Below are 21391 nucleotides of genomic sequence, written 5' to 3' on the forward strand. Positions count from 1 at the left end.
CAAACAATGTGTCGTAGCCACCCCTGTACCCCATCTTGGCGTGAACCCCCGTGGTTTAGTCCCCAATGCCATTTGGCAAATGGATGTCACTCATTTTACTCCTTTTGGAAAACAGAGGTTTGTTCATGTTACTGTTGACACATTTAGTGGTTTTATCTTAGCCACTCCCCAAACAGGTGAAGCATCAAAAAATGTTATCTCTCATGTTATCCACTGTCTTGCTACCATAGGAAAACCGCACACCATTAAAACAGACAATGGCCCAGGATATACTGGAAAAAACTTCCAAGACTTTTGCCAAAAACTCCAAATCAAACATGTTACTGGTATACCGTACAACCCCCAGGGTCAAGGAGTAGTTGAACGAGCTCATCAAACATTAAAAAATGCCCTAAGTCGCTTAGCCCGCTCCCCCCTTGGGTTTTCTATGCAACAACCCAGAAACCTTCTTAGTCATGCCCTATTTCAACTAAATTTTCTACAGCTTGACAGTCAAGGTCGCTCGGCAGCTGACCGTCTGTGGCATCCCCAAACTTCTCAGCAGCATGCTACGGTTATGTGGCGTGACCCTCTCACCAGTGTTTGGAAGGGCCCTGACCCTGTTCTCATATGGGGGCGAGGCTCAGCCTGCATATACGATCAAAAGGAGGATGGCCCCCGCTGGCTCCCTGAGCGACTAATTAGACACGTCAATGATTCAGCCCCCTTGTGTAATGGGCCAACTAATCCAAATACAGCCCCAGGGTCAGAAAACTCGCCCTGAGGAGCCCCCCTTTTTCTCTTCTTCCAGAAAGAATGCTCTACATCCTCATCCTCCTACTGCACCCACGCCTCTGCCCAGTCACAAAGGGAGGACTTGGAAAGCCATCCGAAGACATTTACACTGCCCTCTTTGGAGCGCCATGTGACTGTAAAGGGGGGACTCAGACCAATAATTACGCCACCCCAACTTACACTCAGGTAACAGATTGTGGGGACAAAAATGCCTATCTTACCTATGACACCAATTGGAATGGAGTATCTTCACCTAAGTGGCTTTGTGTGCGCAAGCCTCCTAGTATACCGGTCATTAATGGCCGCCCAGGCCCGTGCCCAAGCGAGTGCACAAACAACATTAAATCCCAGATGCACTCCTCCTGCTATTCTAGTTTCTCACAGTGTACTCAAGGCAATAATACTTATTTTACTGCCATTCTACAAAGAACAATGAGCACCTCAGAAACCAATCCTGTCACCAGCGGCCTACAACCTCATGGGGTCCTCCAGGCCGGATGCGAGGGCACGATTGGAAAATCGGTTTGTTGGAATCAGCAAGCCCCTATTCACGTCTCCGACGGTGGCGGACCCCAAGATGCTGTGAGAGAGCTTTATGTACAAAAACAAATAGAGCTTATTATTCAAAGCCAATTCCCTAAGTTATCCTACCACCCCCTAGCTCGCTCAAAACCAAGAGGACCTGACATTGATGCGCAAATGCTTGACATTTTGTCAGCCACCCACCAGGCCCTCAATATCTCCAACCCCAGCCTAGCCCAAAATTGCTGGTTATGCTTAAATCAAGGTACCTCCATGCCCCTAGCCTTCCCTGTCAATATATCTAGTTTTAATGCCTCACAAAATAATTGCACCCCCAGCTTACCCTTTAGAGTCCAGCCCATGCCTTCCCAAGTATACCCTTGCTTCTTTAAAGGTGCACAAAACAACAGCTTTGATATTCCGGTTGGCGTTGCCAACTTTGTAAACTGCTCCAGTAGTTCCAACCACAGTGAGGCCCTTTGCCCTGGCCCAGGCCAAGCTTTTGTTTGCGGCAACAACCTCGCCTTTACTGCTCTGCCTGCAAACTGGACAGGGTCATGTGTGTTAGCCGCCCTCTTGCCAGATATAGACATTATTTCTGGTGATGACCCTGTCCCTATCCCTACCTTTGACTATATTGCAGGGCGGCAGAAACGAGCCGTTACACTGATTCCCCTGCTAGTAGGATTGGGTGTCTCTACAGCAGTCGCTACCGGTACAGCAGGACTCGGGGTGGCTGTTCAATCTTACACAAAACTTTCCCATCAACTTATTAACGACGTCCAAGCCTTGTCTAGCACCATCAATGACTTACAGGACCAACTAGATTCCCTAGCCGAAGTAGTCCTACAAAACAGAAGAGGCTTAGACCTACTCACTGCAGAACAGGGAGGTATCTGTTTGGCTCTACAGGAACGTTGCTGCTTTTATGCCAACAAGTCAGGAATTGTCCGAGATAAAATAAAAAATCTACAAGAAGACCTCGAACAAAGACGCAAGGCACTTGCAGACAATCCCTTCCTCACCGGCCTCAATGGACTTCTCCCTTACCTCCTCCCCTTCCTTGGACCCTTATTCGCTATCATCCTATTCTTTTCCTTTGCCCCTTGGATCCTAAGACGAGTAACAGCGTTAATCAGGGATCAGCTCAATTCCCTACTGGGAAAGCCCATACAAATCCACTATCACCAACTAGCAACGCGTGATCTAGAATATGGCAGACTGTAGCCGGTTCCCCTCCTACGGGAGCAGCATACCGCTCGACACTATGCTTTACGAAGGTAATGGACACCGCTAGGTGCAAGGCAAGGCACTGCAAGGAGAGGCCTTACTAAGGCTACTGTCGAGTCTCCTGAGAGGTAAGCTGGCTTGCATAGAGGTTGGTACTCGAAAAATCCTCTCCTCCCAAAAAGGTACCTGTAAGCCTGAAAATTAAGGCTCAGGAGGAGCACAGCCTCTACCTCCCCTAGCTGGTTAAGGTCCGCCTCCTCTTTTTTAAAGAAAAAGGGAGGAGATGTTGGGAACCCAGGCTAAGCTGATGCTATTGGAACAAAAGGTTGCATCAGCCCTCCCCGCCAAAAGCATGCCCCGGGCGTGGTGGCGGGCCACCAATGGAGGACCTGATCACGGGCAAGACATGCCTCAGGGCCACCAATGGAGGACCTGATCACGGGCAAGACATGCCTCAGGGCCACCAATGGAGGACCTGATCACGCACAGAACATGCATGGCTGCACCAATGGGGTAGCTGATCATGAGCTAAACACTCGTCTCCCAGCCTATCAGAACTACTTCCCCTTTCCCCTCTCTACCCTCTCCCCTCCCTATATAAGGAACCCATTTTGAAATAAACTTTGCAGCTTGATCAGAACTTTTGTCTTGCTGCCATTCTTCGCGCCTCTTGTCCCATCCCTTTCTCATCCACGACAGGCTTGCTCGGGTTCCTGTTTGTTGCTCTGCGGGACAGAGCACTCAGCCACATCAATGCTGCATGTTCTAGATAAAGTAGCTTTAAAAACAACCCAAAAAACTCTTGGGATTACTTTTATGCTTCAACTTGACTGGACTAAGGGATGCCCAGATAGCTGGTAAAGCATTACTTCTGGGTGTGACTGTGGGGTGTTCTGGAGAGATTAGCAAGAATCTGTAGCCTGAATAAAAATTTCCCTTACTCATGTTGGTGGACAGCATCAACTCCATTGAGGGTCTGAGTAGAATAAGAAGGCAGAGGAAGGGTAAATTTGCTCTCTGCTTCTTAAACCTAAAAGTCCAAATTCAAGTATTCAAGACAGAGCTGAGGCACCTGTCTTCTCCTGCTGTCAGACATGGGTGCTCCTGGTTCTCAGGCCTTCATACTTGAACTGGGATTCATAGTATTGGCTCCTGATTTTCAGGTCTTTAGGTTTGGACTGGAACTATACCATGGGCTTTCCTGCGACTCCTGCTTCCAGACAGCAGAAGGTGGGATGTCTCAGCCTCCGTTATCACATGAGCCAATCTCTCATAATAAATCTCTTTTTATACATCTATATGTATGGCGTTGGTTCTGTTTCTCTGGAGAATCCTAATGCAACTGTGATATAGAGTAGGAATATCCATAATGATATGTGATTTCACAGAACAATACATACCCTTACTATATATCAAAAACATTCATTGGCCTCTGAAAATGATTTCATAGGTCACAACCTGCAGTAGGAGGCCAGGACCCATGTTCTCACCTGGCTTGCACACCTGTGCACAGACGGGCATGTGTGGTGTGAGTGCCTCTGTTGATGGTGCTGTAGTGACAGTGTTGGGCCTGGGTAAGCCTGGCTGGTGGTGTCCTGTGTGAATTCTTCAGTCACCCTAGCATAACGCCACCTCCCTGAAATATATCAAGGACAACTTGGGTCCTACGTGGTCTTGCCAGGAGTGGGGGCAGTGAGGGTGGGTTTGTGATTCATACCCAGCGAGTGATACACACATAATCTGCATCACCAAATCCTGGAAATGGCAGGGAGGGAGAGGCTGGGGGAAGGGCTAGTACTGTGGAGCTACAGCTTTGTCCCATTCTGCATATGGGTCCAAGATGGAACCCCTTACCTGCTTTTGTCCAAGCTGGCACACTCTTCTTCTGTGGAGGACTGAATTTGGGAGGGCTCCTGGCCCTTAAAGGAGAGTGTAATGCAGAGTCCAGGAATAGAGATAAACCAAAAGAAAGGCCCATGATGGTTTAACTGAGGACAGTGAGAAACGCTGAGTATTTGCTTCTTCAGGGATGAATTCCTCAACACCTGCAGATGGGCAGTTTCAAGGAGAAACGTCTCCAACCCAATGTCCTGAGTTCGCTAGTACTGGGGAAGTGATTCCGTGGCTACTTTACACAAACTCAGAAACTTATATTTTATGCAAGCGGAGAAACAGAAAATTGCAGTTATGGTTATTGGAGGAATCACTATTTGTCTGAATTCCATTTAATCATAAGCTACCTGGGCTCTGTAGATATTTGGAATAAAAACAGTCCTATTTAGGCTTACAGTTAAAGCTATAGTGAAATATCTATTGCCTAAATGTAAAGTCTTTACATATTGCCTCTCTAAAAAGTCAAACTTCTTCAGTCAGAAACAATCACATTTCGACTTTATATTTTCTGCAAAACCAAGAGCCATGCTGTACCCTTTGTTAATGTTCAATAAATATTTGTTAAACGAATGATAAAATTTGTGGTTTAACTCCTACAAATTTTTATCTCAAATCAGTTCTTCTCAACACTCAGCCTCCTCTGCGTCACCCCTCCCTGACTTCCCAGGTGATGTGTGTTGAGGGAATGCAAACAAAATGTAATTAGGAAGGCGAATCTACTTTGCAATGCACTTGTGTAAACAAATGTAGGCCAAAGGCAAATTTAAATGATTTTCAAAATTGTCTGTGGTTATTATCCATGACCCTGTGCTGGCCCATTTTTTACAGATAATCAGGTTATAGCTGATATTGGTTCTGGATTTTCACTTTAGAGGTAGAAGGTGAAAGGATGCTGTGAGCTTGGATTAGGACAAAATAAGCCACAAAACCACTGAAGTTGTGGTGAACTGAAGATACAAAAACTAAAGGAGATTATTTTTCTTTTTTTTTCTTAAGAATAAAGAAGAGGAAGAAAGAGAAAGAGGAAGAGGGAGAGAGAATGGGGGTATTGCTTTGCTGCCCGGGCTAGAATGCAGTCTAAATATGGGTATGCCTATAATTGTCCTTAATAATGGAAACATGAAAGAAAATGAGGGAAGAGAGTAACAAACAAGGAGCCAACCAACATTTCGTTTAAACTTCTAAGTTGATATGATGTGGTACTGATAAGAGTGTATATTTTGTGTAAAGTGGAGAGTTCTATAAATGTTAATTACGTTTACTTGTTCCAGATTTGAGTTCAAGTCCTGGATATCGTTGTTAATTTTCTGTCTCATTGATCTGTCTAATATTAATGTTAAAGTCTCCCACTATTATTGTGTGGGAGTCTAAGTCTCTTTATAAGTCTTGTATGTCTGGGTATTCCTGTATTGGGTGCGTGTATATTTAGGACCTTTAACTCTTGTTGTTGCATTGATTCTTTTATCATTATATAATGTCCTTCTTTGCTTCTTTTGATCTTTGTTGCTTTAAATACTATTTTATCAGAGGCAAAAATTGTAACTTCTGCTTTTTATTTATTTATTTTTGCTCTCTGGTTGGTTGGTAAGTCTCTCTCCATCCTTTGTTTTGAGTCTTTGTGTATCCTTGAATGTGAGATGGGTCTGGATGCAGCATACAGTTTTAGTTTTTTGTCCAAATTGCCTGTCTTTGAGTTGAGGAATTTAGTCAATTTAAATTTAGAATTAATAATGATATATGTGAGTTTAATACTGTCATTTGATATTAGCTGGCTATTTTGCCCATTAGTTGATGTAAATTCTTCATTATATTAATGTTCTTTGCTTTTTGGTCTTTTTTAGAAAGGTTGATACTGTTTGTTCCTTTCTATGTGTAGTGGTTCTTTCAGAAGCTCTTGTAAAGCAGGCCTGGTGGTGATGAATTCTCTGAGTGCTTGCTTGTTCACAAAAAACTTTATTTTTCCTTCACTTATGAAGCTTAGTTTGGCTGGATGTGAAATTCTTGGTTGAAAGTTCTTTTCTTTAAGGATGTTGAATATTGGTCCCCACTCTCTTCTGGCTTGTAGGGTTTCTGCTGAGAGATCTGCTGTAAGTCTGATAGGCTTCCCTTTGTGGGTAACCTGACCTTTCTCTCTGGCTGCCCTTAGTATTTTCTCCTTCATTTCAACCCTGGTGAATCTGACGATTATGTGCCTTGGAGTTGCTCTTCTTGAGGAATATCTTTGTGGTGTTCTCTGTATTACCTGGAGTTGAATATTATCCTGCCTTACTAAGTTGGGAAAATTTTCCTGAATAATATCCTGAAGCATATTTTCCAGCTTGGATTCATTCTCTTCGTCACATTCAGGTACACCTATCAAGCGTAGATTAGGTCTTTTCACATAGTCCCATATTTCTTGGAGACTTTGCTCGTTCCTTTTTATCCTTTTTTCTCTAATCTTGTCTTCTTGTTTTATTTCATTGAGTTGGTCTTCGACCTCTGATATCCTTTCTTCTGCTTGATCAATTCGGCTGTTAAAACTTGTGCATACTTCACGTAGTTCTCGTATTGTGTTTTTCAGTTCCATCAATTCACTTATTTTCCTCTCTAAATTTTGTATTCTTGTTGACATTTCGTCAAACCTTTTTTCAAAGTTCTTAGTTTCTTTGGATTGGGTTAGAACAAGTTCTTTTAATTCACAGAAGTTTCTTATTATCCACGTTTTGAAGCCTGCTTCTGTAATTGGAACACACTCGTTCTCCATCAAGCCTTGTTTCGTTGCTGATGAGGAACTGGGATCCCCTGCTGAGGAAGAAGCGTTTTGATCTTGGGTATTCTCAGCCTTTTTTGGCTGTTTTCTTCCCTTCGTTGTAGATTTATCCATCTGTAGTCTTTATAATTACCGTCTTTGTAATTGGGTTTCTGAGTGGACGTCCAACTTATTGATTCTCAGCGCTGAAATCTGAGCAACCCACTGCGCTGACCAAATCAGCGGCGTTAAGATTGATGGTGCTTTTCTGACTCTGCACCAAGAACCGACGCTCCGAGGCACCGGCAAAACCGCCTCGCAGGTCACAAGAGTCGAGCTGGCGACCCGTGGGGCTCCTCCGCTGGGAATTTCCTGGTGCGTGAGCAACAAGAGTTCATGTGAAGGTGTGGCGTCCTCTCGTTCTTTGCGTTTTCAGTGGGAGCTACAATCCTGAGCTGCTAGTGATCAGCCATCTTGGATCTCTCCCAGGAGATTATTTTTCTTAGCTGAGGTCTCTGTAGACGGACCTTTCGGCCACCCCTCCACAAACTCTAATTCTATTTGCTCTCTCATCAGGTTCCTTCAGGGTTTGAGAGTGGTAGGTAGGCTTTGTGGGTCAGAGCAGTTTGTTATTCAGATTAGGGCAATCTCCTCTTGAGATAATGCAATTTTCCCAGCTCCCAGGGAAGGTTCTGGTTTGCAGCTTTGCCGCCACACGAGCATCTCTCTCCGAAATTTGGGTTGCAGGAGAAAATGCCCCTTTCCCTTCAGAAGGCATAGGCAGGGAATTTGCAGAGGGTAAGGAATCTTTGCAAAATTTAGACCGGGGCACTGGCTTGGAATTGTTTACACAGATAGGACTGTCTAGAACTCTATCTTGTCCAGCATTGCAAAGTGCATTGTACATAATAGGTACTCAAAAATGGGTAAATAAATGAATGGGTGAGTACTTGAATGAACTTACTGCAAACAGTCCAAATGTTCCTTTTCTGCCGCTTTATCGTTGCCTATGCATTATAATGATCCACTGTGCCCTCCTTTAGAGAGGTGACTTACTGGCCATATATTTGCAGTTAGATGGACTGTGAATGCACATATGGTAGGTGAACACCTGTTTGGTCTAAATAAAGGGCAAAATTTTTTATTTCTCTCAAAATACTGAGTCATCTCTCAGTGATCTGTGCATTTGACCTGGCTTGAAATTTCCATTATTATTATCACTTAGCAGTTAGATAGCAATGTTGAAGAACTGAATTTCTTTAGGAAATCATGGATACATGTAATATCGGATTAGGAAATCACTGATGATACAAATGTTTTACTTAGAATTGGATCTTTAGCTGTATTAGTTTATTATTTGGCTGATTGATCCCTTTGTCAACAAATGTATGATACAAGAAGTTTTTTTTAAAATTATAATTTCAAGTTTTATTTTAGATTCGGGGTACATGTATAGGTTTGTTACTGGGGTATATTGCATGATGCTGGGTTTTGGGTATGACTGATCCTGTCACCCAGGTACTGAGCATAGTACCCAATAGTACTATGCCCTTGCCCCTCACTTCCTCCCTACTCTAGTCATCTTTTTGTTTGTTGCCATCTTTATGTCTGCGAGTACCCAATGTCTAGCTGCCGCTTATAAGTGAGAGCATATGGTATGTGGTTTTCTGTTCCTGTGTTAATTCACTTAGGATAATGGCCTCCTGCTACATCCATGTGGCTGCAAAGGACATTATTTTGTTCTTTTTTTATGACTACATAGTGTTCCATGGTGTATATGTACCACATTTTCTTTATCTAACCCAACATTGATGGGTGCCAGGGTTGATTTCGTATCTTTGCTACAGTGAATAGCACAATGTCTTTGTAGAAGAATGACTATTTTCCTTTAGGTATATACCCATGTTATAGTGAACCCCAAGCTGCTCTTGAAAGAATCAGTATGTCAGTATGTTCAACTATCTTATTCTGCAATTCTCCATTTTCAAGGTTAACTTCCTTGCAATTCTAGTAAACAACCTTCTCTACTGGTTCTAATCTTGAATCTCAGTACTGCTATGTTACGTATGATAAATCCTTAAATAATTACTTTTTGCTGGTGTCTCAATTGTAGTCCACCGGACTATCATGATGGTCAAATTCGATGATGTGAGAGTGTTTTTGAATCCAAAGCTTCAAATTCAAAGCACTTTGAAATATGAAATGTCATGAGTTAACAAAAATTAGACATTGCATTAATTTTTAAGTGCTGTTCGGTTTTGTGTACTTAGTAGAATGAGAACTCTAACAAAAAGCATTCCGTCTTCCTAAGACACTCATGACTTCCAGCAGTTCTGCCATCTCCTGAAAGTGATGGGAATTTGAAGAGGGAAGATGCACCCTGTGTCTTCTGCAGCCAGAGGCTGAAGCTGGGGTGTCTCTTGCAGTACCACCCTGCCCTGGCACCTCCTTTCTCTTGAAAGAGAAACCAGGAAGAGCAATGCTCATGGTGACATTTTCGGGGAGGAATGCTGAGGTGTCGGATTGGTGGGCTTACTGAAACAGACAGGGACAAAGTAACACGCTGTAGACTGGCATGTGTGTCGGGGGAATGTTTTAGGGGTCATGTTGGGGCGACGGGTTACACCTGCTTCCTTCCATTTTCTAGGGCAAATGGTTTCAGCTGCTGCCCAGCAACAGCATTTTCATAAAAGCCTTTGAGAGTAGCTTTGAAAATGTGTCAGCCAATAACGGAGCAGGACCCGGCCTCACCGCCGAGGGATCTCCCTCCCCCTCGCGGGAGCCGAGAATTGGGAAGGAGCAGATGGAGGCAGTCCTCGGTGGGGCTCTGGGGCCACCGTTACGCACTCGGACTCAGAACCTGAGACCCATCGGGCTCTTCACGGGCTTCGACCTGGGTCCAGAGCTGGGGATGGAGTCGTGTGAGCCCCTCTGCCGTCTCCTGTGGGGTGCGAGGTGCCGGATCTTATCCCGGGCCGGCACCCTGTGAGAGTGCGCCCTCCTGTTAAATTTGCTGTGAGCTCCTGTGTCATTAATCAAGCAGTTGAACCGAGCTGGCGCTGCTGGAGCGCGACAGTCATTACAGTCCCTGAGGGATCGCTTTCTGCAGATCCCAGAACTTTTGGCTACGGGAATAGAGATATCCGTCCTGCCGGGAAGGCCCCAGGCCTACGGCGCATTGCAGGCCACTCCGGAGGTTTCCCTGCATCCCTCCCCGGGATTTGAAAACCCCGTTGCAATCCCCAGGGTTCTGTGAATCCCCTCGGATTCCTAAGGTCCCTGCAGCTACAAGGGAGGCTTTGGGGAGCCACAGCACAGGGAGGAGAGCCTCCAACGGGATCCGTGTGGAAGTTTCTGAGGATACAGCCATACAGCACGTGTCTAGCCTGTTTTGCAAAATGTTTTTTACTTTCCCTGTGGCATTTTTTTACTTTCCCTCTAGTCTGTTTTGCAAAACGTTTTTTTACAATCCCTGGGGGCCGAGAGTTAGAAAAGGCCTTGGGCCTGATTTCCTTGGCTGCCTGCCAGTGAGGCCTGGGCCCTGGGAACTAATCTTTGCTCCCAGGAAGCTGGGAGGAGCTGCCTGTCTGCAGATACCACCTCCTCCTCTCTGCACTCCAGCCCCTTCCACGTACACCCTGAAAGCTTTTTCTTTGATTTCTAAATACCAAGCCAGGCGAGAGACACCCATTCAGCCTTGACTCCCTTTCAGTGTCTTCAATTCCAAATGGAAGGAGTAAAATGAATGAAGGCCTGCCTCTGTGGTGATGTGAAAACCCCTCTGGCCCAGGGATGGAGGCGTGCGTGCGGGGTGATGAAAAGTATAGCAGCGGGAGAGGCGGCTTTTAATAAGAAAAGATGAATCAGAATGCGCAAGTCCTAACTTCCTCTATGCAGTCACCTATCTTCTGCCTTAACCTTTTCAGAATCATAAAAAACAGTCTAATTTCTTTCAAATAAATAGTTTTATGTCTCTCTGGGCTCTATGTTTCAGACATACAATAAGTCTCTGAGCACTTAGGCGTGCTGAGTGTATGTAACTCCACGTTCATTACAGAGACGTACGTGCACACAGTTACACACACGTTGCTCTAATCCCCTTGGTCTAATTTATGCAGTGAATTCTGTGCTTACGAAGTAAGAATTATCTCAAGGTTAAACTAAATGATGATAAGCGCCTGACTCTAGCTGGGACGACTCTGCCCTTTTCTTAGGACTGGTGGAATTTTGAACACCAGAAAAAGGAGTATGCTCAATAGCAAATTCACTCTCATCATAATAATATTTCTGATTTTTTTTCACACATAAAAAAGCAAACATCTTGGGGAAAGGGCTATGTGGCTTTAATCTCGGAGGGAAATAAGCATCAGGAAGGGACTTAAGGTTGCTTCTAGGACTTTAAGGAATTAGATTTGGCTTTCCAGAGAAAGGAGATTCTTCTCTCAGGGAATTTCAAGTAGAAGGCAATAATAATAAATTAATTCATGTTTCTCTGTGGCAGATATTACTGTAAGTATACAAATATCAGCCGGGTGCTATGGCTCACGCCTGTAATCCCAGCACTTTGGGAGGCTGAGGCAGGTGGATCACTGAGGTCAGGAGATCGAGACCATCCTGGCCAACATGGTGAAACCCCGTCTCTACTAAAAATACAAAAATTATCTTGGTGTGGTGGCACATGCCTGTAGTCCCAGCTACTCAGGAGGCTGAGGCAGGAGAATTCCTTGAACTAGGGAGTCAGAGGCTGCAGTGAGCCAAGATCACGCCACTGCACTCCAGCCTGAAGACAGAGCGAGTCTCTGTCTAAAAAAAAACAACAAATCAACTGATTTTTGACCCCTGTTTTACAGATGCAGAAACTGAGGCACAGCAGGGTTGTCACTTGCCTAAAGTCACCCCACTTTAAAATGGTAGAGCTGGGATTTAAACCAAGGCAGTCTGGCTCGAGAGCCTGCCTGCCTAACTACTGTGATGGACACGATAAAAGAAACCAATCAAATGAAACAAGTCAAGCAATGACCAGATGATAGCAGCTCCTTACAGAAACTCCACCAGCCGATTTGTGAATTTTACATGGCTTTGGCTTCTTTCTTCTCCTAGCCCTTGTGCCAGTGGGTAGCAGGGGAAAGAGAGAAACAGGGGAGTTCATATCTGTTCCCTTTCAATAATCATCATTCTAGAAAAAGTCAAGGGAGGACAATGATCACCTGTTTGTGTCATCCTGCCTGGTATTGCTAGTATTCCCTCTAAGTCCCTGAATTGGAGACGTCAACACACTGGAGCTTTTGGAAGCCCTGCCAATTGTCATGGCCTTACTTTTCTCCTGCTTCAATTTAAATCATTCTAGTAAGCACTCAGTTGGCATTTGCAATGAAGAGTGGTGGCCCACCGCAGTTGCAAGATTCTATCGATTGAAAGATGAATTATGTTTTTAATTCAGCTTTATTTTTTCAGGAGGATTGTCTGGGGTGAGGGATAGTCACCAACCTTACCACATTATAGATATACACTGATTATAAGACATCTCTGCTTTCGAAATGTGAAAAAAAAGTGCTTTAGAATTGAGAAAATACGGTATTTTATTTCTGTCTTTCAATAAGGATTCAGCCTTGTTACGGTAGCATCTTGTAAGGGTTCTTCTTATGTGGTCTGCCCTCTCTGGGTATCAGAATTTTGATTACAGTTGTCAGCCGGAGTTCAGCCTGGTTCAGATATCTATTTTTAACAATAGCTGAAGGGTTTTTTTTTTTTTTTTTTTTTTCAAGACAAGAGAAAGATTACTTAAGAATAAGGGAACTGATTCATGGGTAGGGTCTGAGGTTCCTTCTTGTCAGTAAGGGGCTGGCTTCAGGGGGTGCCCCCTAAGGGGTGAAAATTGAGTGGAGATTCTCACCTGAGGTAGCAGGTTTGGAAAAGTCAGAGACATGAGCCAGGTCTGGTATCAACAGGAAGAGTCAGGAGTTTCAAACTCTAGAAATAAATTCGGGTACCAAGACTGTGGTAGATTCAGCATAAAAATGGCCCAGATTCTCTACCTCTCCCTATATCCATGTCTTTATAACATGACTCTGCAGCTTTTCTCATCAACATATGGAGTTTCTCTACCTCTTGAGTCTGGTCTGGCTTTATGGCTTGGGCTGGCCAGTAAAACGTGGTGGAGTGAGTGAGGTTGCCCTGCGCCCACCCGGGCTTGAACATGTCTTTGTACTTCTTCTGTTTCTCTTGGGACTCCTACTTCTGCCATAAAAATGGAAAAGCTTGCTTAGCCGGACAGATTATGAGAAATTTTAGATTTTTTTTTTAAATTCTGTGAAAAACATCATTGGTAGTTTGATAGGTAGCATCGAATCTGTAAATAGCTTTCAGCAGTATAGCTATTTTAACAACATTGATTCTTCCTATCCCTGAGCATGGAATGTTTTTCCATTTGTGTCATCTATGATTTCTTTCAGCAGTATTTTGTAATTCCCACTGTAGGTGTCTTTTATCCAAACTGCTTAACAATTTATTTCAGATGAGACCAGAAGTATAAATGAAGCACAGAATTGTAGAATTGTAGGGTTGGAAACAAATTTATAGATGACCTCATCTAGCCCTGTCATTTAACAGAAAAGGAAATGGGGACCCCCAAAATTTAAATGACTCGCCCAAAGGGACAGAGCTAGGTACTAACAAATATTTTGAACATCCATGATTACATGCTAAGAATTTAATAACCTAGGGTGAGAGGTAAAACTCCATTTCATCACTGATATTTGAAAACCTGGAGTAAGGTGAGGATAGCAGAGTGGAACAAGAAAGATTTAGTCCCTGCCTTCATGGAGCTTATGGTCTAGCCAGGTGACACTGACAAGAAAACGGGTAATTAAAAAGTGATGTGCCGTTGTTGTACCAGAGAAGTACAGGATGTCATGAGATGTCAGGCGGCCATGAATTATGAAGGGGCAGAGGGGACAACCATTTGTTGTCAAGGCTTTTTGCACACAAACTTACTGATTCTCTTTACAACCCTATGAGACAGGTATGATGAGTATCCCTCTTTTCTAGGAAAAGACCCTGTGACATAGAGACTTGCTCAAGATCACAGAACTGGTAAGTGGCTGAGCTGGGATTTGTCCTCAGAGTCCCTTTCTGACCCCAGAGCCCACATTCTTCATCACTCCTACCTTCTGCCTATGGAAATGGAATAAGAAGAATGAATGGAGTTCAAGGATTATTCAGACAGGTTGACCAGTCCGAAAACAGGATCTCCAGACAGATGTTTTAATTTCTATTCCCTAGAAGTGACCTTAAGATATCCTTAAGATTTAAACTCTGTGAGTGTCAATATGTGTGTGTGTGTGTATGTGTGTGTGTTTGTGTGTGTGTGTGCTCACATGCTGGCCTTGCCCATCTGTGCCCAAGTCTAGGGAGAGTTGAGCTTTCATGGCTCTCTATATAAATTGTTCCACATGGTGGAGTTCAGCAGCTTTCTTTGTTCCGTTGACCATTAACTATATCTATATCTATATCCATCCATCCATCCCATTTTCTGTCTGCCTGGAATCTGCTGACTCCACCCTACCCTCAGACTGGGTGATTTTGATCGTGTTTCTGCTGTCCGTTTACTTTCTTTCCTTCCGTTAGTGGGCTCTGCATTCTCATCACCAGAGGCTCTCTTCTGTTGCCAGGGGAGGTGGCCCCTCTCTACTTTTCTCCTCCTATACCTTAGGCTTTAGTTGTGTTTCCTGTGACAGATAATACTGCACAGGAGAGCAAAGAAAGACCTCCTCAACAGTAGCTAATCAATCAGAGAGATAAAGCTATTTTGCTGGAAGTAAGATATGCCGGGGAAGGAAAGGGATCCTAATAAATTATTTAAGACTGAGCTCAGACATTCACTTGTGGGGTGTGTGTGTGTTCACACGCGTGCATGTGTGTGTGTGTAAGAGAGAGAGAGAGAGAGAGAGACAGAGAGAGAGAGAGAGAGAGAGAGAGAGACAAAGGTGCTATGCTGTAACGGAGAGATTTCAGTCTTACGTTTCACTAAAAGGCAAAGGCCATCTAATTTCTGATTTTGGTTTTTCAACAGTCTTCTATATCTCTACATTGTTTTTGCTTTTTGCTCCTGTTGAAATTCAAGACATGTTCTCACTACAACCAAGAACAGCCCCTCTGTGTTAGCTTTCGCTTACTATCACAGCAAATTACCACAGGCACAGTGACTTAAACAGCACAGATTTATTCTCTTACAGCTGTGTAGGTCGAAAGTCTGACAGGGGTCTCATTGGGCTAAAATCAGTGTTGCCGGGGCTGCATTCCCTTCTGGAGGCTGGAGGGGAGGATCTGTTTCCCTGCTCATTTGGGTTACTGAGCTGTATTCAATTCTTTGTGATTACAGAACTGACGTCCTGTGTCCTTGATGAACTCCAGCTGGGGTGGTCTCCAGCTTCTACTGACAACTGTATTCCTGGGCTCCTGGCCTTCTTCCTCCATTTTGAAGCCAGCACACATGGGTTGAGTCCCTCTCATGCTTTGAATCTCTCCTTCTTTGGCTATTCTGACTCTCTCTTCTGTCTTACTCTTCCTCCTCCTCTTTTAAGGACTCATATGATTTGATTGCGTCTGCCTAGATAATCCAGGACAATATTATCATCACTAGGTCTTTAACCTTAACCATATCTGCAAAGTCCCTTTGCCAAATAAGATAACATAGTCACAGGTTCCAAGGATGAGGGTGTGGGCATTTTCTGGAGCCATTATGTATCAGATCGTGCCCTTCTTCTTCTTTTTTTTCTCACCATTTTTTTCTCCCTTTCACTCTTTCCCAAGGTGTGGGGGTGGGGAGACAGAGAGAGAGAGAGAGAGAGAGAGAGAGAGAGAGAGAATGTGTGTGTGCTATCTACTAAGTAACAGGCACTGCACAGGGCACTGGCTAAAAAAAGGTGATTGAGTTATAGCCTCTGCTCTAAGAGAGTTTACAATTTATTGGGAGAAATCATTTCAGTTGAAAGATAAAAATCAAGACAAGGTGTTAGATGGTATAAATTTCTTACACATTCAGACTGTTTAATCTCTTCTTTTGAATATTCAAATCTTCTTATTCTAAGAATAAACACTCTAACTAAATATTGGCAAGTGAGTTAATAAAGAGATTTGCACAATGGCGGAAGGTTTCTAAAGCCTTACTTCTATGAGACAACAGAACATGATGTGGTTTAGAAACTATGCAGCTGATCATAAATCAGTGTAAATGTACCATAAACTCCAGTGTGGTCTGAGATGTCTCCCAATCCCACTTCACTAAGGAAATGGTGAAGTTCCTTGGCCAGGAACAGGTAAAGAAATGTTTCTGCCTTCTTAAATATGGATTTTTTTCTTCTTTGTTTCTGTGTTTTCTGTATTGGTTCAGTTGGTTCTGTATTTTTTGTAGACAACAACTTCTCCCTTTTCCTTCTCAGCCAAACTTCTTAATACAATTTATTCTAGCAAATATAGAGTTCCCGTTTATGCTGGATCCTTGCTTGGTGCTGGAGGTACAAAGATGAAAGCGAGTCCCTGTTCTTAAGAGCACACTCCATGTCGGTTGCTTTGACAGCCTAGTCATCCACTCACATTTTGGCATTTGACCTTTTTCCCTTTCATTCCTCTCAAACCTCCCCAACCTGTCTGCTTTGTGTACACTGCCGTGTGCTGAAATATTTCTTCCCTCAGCCCTTGGACAGTCTGGCAGGGCCCGGGGTTCCATTTACCCTGGTGTTCAATACAAAAATTATTTTCTGTGTGTGCCATAATTTGAAAATCTGAGAAGCAATACTCTAAGCCAGGCGTCCCCAAACTTTTTACACAGGGGGCCAGTTCACTGTCCCTCAGATGGTTGGAGGGCCGCCACATACTGTGCTCCTCTCACTGACCACCAATGAAAGAGGTGCCCCTTCCTGAAGTGCGGCAGGGGGCCGGATAAATGGCCTCAGGGGGCCGCATGCGGCCCGCGGGTCCGTAGTTTGGGGACACCTGCTCTAAGCCAATAGTTGTCAAGTGTAGTACCCAGATCAGCAACATTAGCATCTTCGGGACTTGTTAGAAATTCAAATTCCTGGAGCTCTCATGCCTGTAGTCCCATCTACTTGGGAGGCTGACGTCCAAGGATCCCTCAAGGGGCCAGGATTTAAGTCCAGCCTGGGCAACATAGTGATACCCCATCTCTGGGGGTAAACAAAACAAAACAAAACAAAATGCAAATTCCCAGACCCCCACCCTATACCTGTTGAATTGGAAACTCTGGGAGTGGGGACCAGAAATCCATATTTTAAGAAGTTCTCTGGAGTATTCTCATGCTCCTTAAAGTCTGAGACCCACTGCACTAAGCCACATTCTCCATGGTCACCTATGACGAAAATTCATGTTGCCATTTCCATCTCTGTTCTCACCCACATTCACTTCTCTGCAGTATTTGACTCTTCTCGAAGGCTCATCTTTCCCGGCTCCTGTGACACTTCATTCCTCTGGTCCTCCTACACTCTTTCTCTCTGATGACTTTTCTCAGTATCTTTGGTTGGCTGCTCTTTCTCTGTTCCGCCTTTAAATGTAGTCACTTCTCGGAGTCCTGCCCTCAGCCCCTCTTCTCTTGCTGTCCTTGAGTGATTCCATTTACTCCTCTCTTCAGGTGGAGACCTCCCACCTCCCACCTCTTTGCTAAGCTCCAATGCTGTATTTCCTTCTCCTCTTCATCTTCTGCTCTTCCTCCTAGGTCCCTTAGCCTCAAAAACTAGTTTTCAAATAAGATTGTAGAGTCATTCTCAGCTCCTTCCCATCCCCAAGCCCCCAGTTCTGAACTCACTCTGTACCTTCACGGAGGATCACGTCATCCTATTTCAACCTCCCCAAATCTCTGGACTTTGTCCTTTCCCCTCAAGTCCATTGTCTTTTTTTTTTTTTTGGCTCTTATCCTCTCTCACCTAGGAATCTGTATTAAGTTAAATTTTTTTTTTTTTAAATTAGATGGAGTCTCACTTTCTTGCCCAGGCTGGAGTGCAGCGGTGCGATCTTGGCTCACTGCAACTTCCGCCTCTCTGGTTCAATCAATTCTCCTGCCTCAGCCTCCGGAGTCACTGGGACCACAGGTACCCACCACCACGCCTGGCTAATTTCTTGTATTTTTAGTAGAGACAGGGTTTCACCATGTTAGCCAGGATGGCCTCAATCTCCTGACCTCGTGATCCGCCTGTCTTGGCCTCCCGAAGCACTGGGATTACAGGCATGAGCCACCACGCCCAGCCTATAATAAGTTTTGATGGGCTTCACTTGCCTCCAGTCTCTCTCCACTTAGTATCGTCTCGAAACACAGATCTGATGATAAAAAAATGATTTGATCAACACTTCTTGGTTTAAAGTTTCTACCGTCTGGTCGCAATGAACCCTTTCCATTGCATTTACCACTACGGCAGTCCTGTCACACTGCTTTTATCTCCTGCTTCCCTAAAAAGAACATCCTCTGTTTCCCAAACAACCAGGTACTTCTAGACTTTGTGCCATTGCCCAGGCTGTTCCTCAGCCTTGCGTTCTCTAGCCCAGTTGACTCTGTTGGTCGAAATCCGAATTTCAGGGTGCAAGCTGGGTCCAGAAGATGCCTTGTCTGAGACGATTTCTCTAACTTCCAGTTGGACTTAATCACTCTTCCTCTGTGCTCCCCCAGAATTTCTGCCAAGCTCTGTGAGCACTTAACTCACTTCTCCATGCATTGGAGTCAGCTATTCCTATTTAAATCTCTCTCTCCTCCACTGGATCACCTAAGACATGACAAGGAGGTCTTAGTCGTCAGTACATCCTCCACCGCACACAGTAGGTTCCCAAGAGTTGTCTGCTGAATCAGCCTGATTTTGATGAAATGGTACAGCAATGAACTGGTGACCTGTCCCCTGAGGGGTCATCTCCTGGGTCAGTGCTTGTCAGGACCTCTGGAGTCAGGCTGGACTGAGAACACCCAGAGTGCAGCAGGGAAGGACAGCTCCCTGGAGACCTGCAACAGTCTTGTTCTGCGCGCTCCCTCTGCCTCCCGTTCCCTCCCTCCAGAGAAGGCCCTTGCTTGAGAGCGCTCTTCCCGTCATTAGCTGTGCTTGTGGAGAGTTCCCCAGCTGCAGCTTCCTTCGGTCTCCTCTGGCTTCCAGGGTTTGTTGATCTATTTCTCTGGCTGTGGTTGTAAATAGAGCTGGTGACTCTAAGCTCCGGGCCTATGTAGTGAACCTGCCTCAGTGCATGGGAGGTCCAGGAGACCGTGGGATCCATGTGAAGGGTCATCTCTGCACTCCAAAGCTGCTCTAGGCACTGGCCCACGCTGTCCAGGAGGTTTCCTCCTGGCTCTCCAAATGGACCTTTACATACAGAAGCATCACATTCTCTCCATCTCCCCCCGATGCTCCCTCTTGCTCCTGTTCTTGGCACCACAACCCCCCGGCCACAGGATAGGCAGGTGGTCGAGGGGACAGTCAGGCTTGTTTGCAGTAGTATGTGACAAAAGACACAGAACATTTCATGCATTACACTCTTTCATGTCTTTTTTTTTTTTTTTTGCCTCTTTGAGAAAGTTGGAGCTGTGCTTGATATAAATTGCCTTAGCTATTGCTTAAATGCTAAGCAAAAGTGGCTTTGTTGGTTATGAAAGGAGAGAGAGAGAGAGACCACCTTGAAGCCAGGCCGGGAATATGGGGCTTTATCTTTCTCCCTTCACCATCTCTCATAAAGCAACCACTTTCACCCTGGAATGATTCTGAGCAAAAGCAGGTTATCCTTTCTCCCACAAGCCAGTTACCCTGCTTCACCTCCTTGTGCCCCAGGTGATCTCCTTCCTCGCTCTCCTTCCCCTCTGCCATCCCCTCTGAGCTCTGCCTGTCCCTAAATTCTGGAGAGCCACCAGCCCCTCGGCGGCAGCTGCCCGTGAGCAAGCTGGGAGCGGGAGAGCCACACAGGCAGTGCCATCCTGCTGGAGCCTGCGGTCCTCCCCCGACTCTGCGTGGCAGTGCGCATCATCTGTCAGAGTGCCCCTCTCCCCTCCCTCCGTTTCCCCACCCCCTCTCCTGCCGCTCACTTGCTCTTCCCTTTTCATGAGATGCAGAGCCTGGAGAGGAGCGGAGCCGGCGGGAGCAGCATGTTGCAGCCGCTCTTCTAGGGGCGCTGGGTGAAGTGGGGCACCCTCTGCCACCCTCTCCCAGGTGCCAGGAGGAGGTGGCTGACTCTGTCACTCAGGGCCTCACCGAGCCATGCCCAGCTGGGCCCCGCACCAGCCACACCTTCCCAGCTGCTCTGCCCACCGCCAGGCAGGTAAGAGAGGGCAGCCGCTTCCAGCAGAGCTTTCATGGGTCCCTGGGCAGGTCAGCCTGGGCTGTAAGTCTTGCTGAGAGGTGCAGGGCACTGCAGGGCAGAAAAGGCTCTGGCCTTCTGTCATTGTCCCTATTTACTCTCTGACTCTTCGGAACCGTGAAGCCCACCACCCCCACCAGGAGCAAGGGTGTGGAGATATGCCTTTTCTTCCCAGTTAGCAGGTGGTAAGCCTCAAATGTCCTTCTTCTTCTCCATCCTCCTTCCTCAACCCCAACTCCTGAGGACCCCTAAAACCTGCTTTCTGTTCAAAGGTGATCCTGTTTCTTCCCTCAGCTCTCTTAGGGGGGCTCTGAAAATATCGTAGGTTGACATCAGGACGATAGCACTGTCTCTTTATTTTTAGTTTCATTCATGTCTTTTTCTGCTGCTGTTTTAAATGGGTTGCTTGCACAGCAGTCTGGCTGCACACAGCATCTGTTTTGTTTCCAGTCCGTGTGCAGGTCTCTGGTGTTGCTGGTGACTAATGTTGGCGACACATTCCGATGCAGAAGGACTCGCAGTCACAATGAGTTGGAGGGAGGTTAAAACTGGAGGTCACCAATTTCTAAGCAGTGAGTTGAGGGCACAGTTGCCTCTTCCAGGGGCTGAAGAGTCTGTGGCATCAGCTAAACGGGTCCTTCTCAGCGCTGTCTAGTTAGTGACTTTTTTTTTTTTTTTTTTTTTTTTTTTAGCACTGGGAGGAGAGTGGCTCTTCTTGTTCTGTGACAGAGTGACTCAATATCAACCTATTGTTCAACTATATACTGAGAACCTGGCTTGCAAGTCTTTGTAGGTCCTGACCTTGGGGTGCTTACAGTCTAATGAAATAATGAAGGAAAGCGTACCCCATCCTAAAGCTTAATTAATTCTGGATTATTATTGTTAATTCTGGGTTAATTCTGGATTATT

At 45.2% G+C, this 21391-nt stretch overlaps 1 protein-coding gene across 2 annotated transcripts in view; it reads left to right on the forward strand.

Moving 5' to 3' along the window:
• Positions 1–20354: 20354 nt before the first annotated feature.
• The window catches only part of RGS8 (regulator of G protein signaling 8), a 42521-nt gene continuing 41484 nt past the window's right edge, over positions 20355–21391 (forward strand). Inside the window, exon 1 of one of the 2 annotated variants that reach the window (XM_010336060.2) lies at positions 20355–20443. The gene's annotated coding sequence lies outside the window, so the exon portion shown is untranslated. Of the gene's footprint in view, positions 20444–20492; positions 20668–21391 lie in introns of those variants that run through there. The other variant, XM_074389588.1, reaches the window with a different exon arrangement.

The sequence above is a fragment of the Saimiri boliviensis genome, chromosome 19 (genome assembly GCF_048565385.1).
Source record: "Saimiri boliviensis isolate mSaiBol1 chromosome 19, mSaiBol1.pri, whole genome shotgun sequence".
Classification (NCBI taxonomy): domain Eukaryota; kingdom Metazoa; phylum Chordata; class Mammalia; order Primates; family Cebidae; genus Saimiri; species Saimiri boliviensis.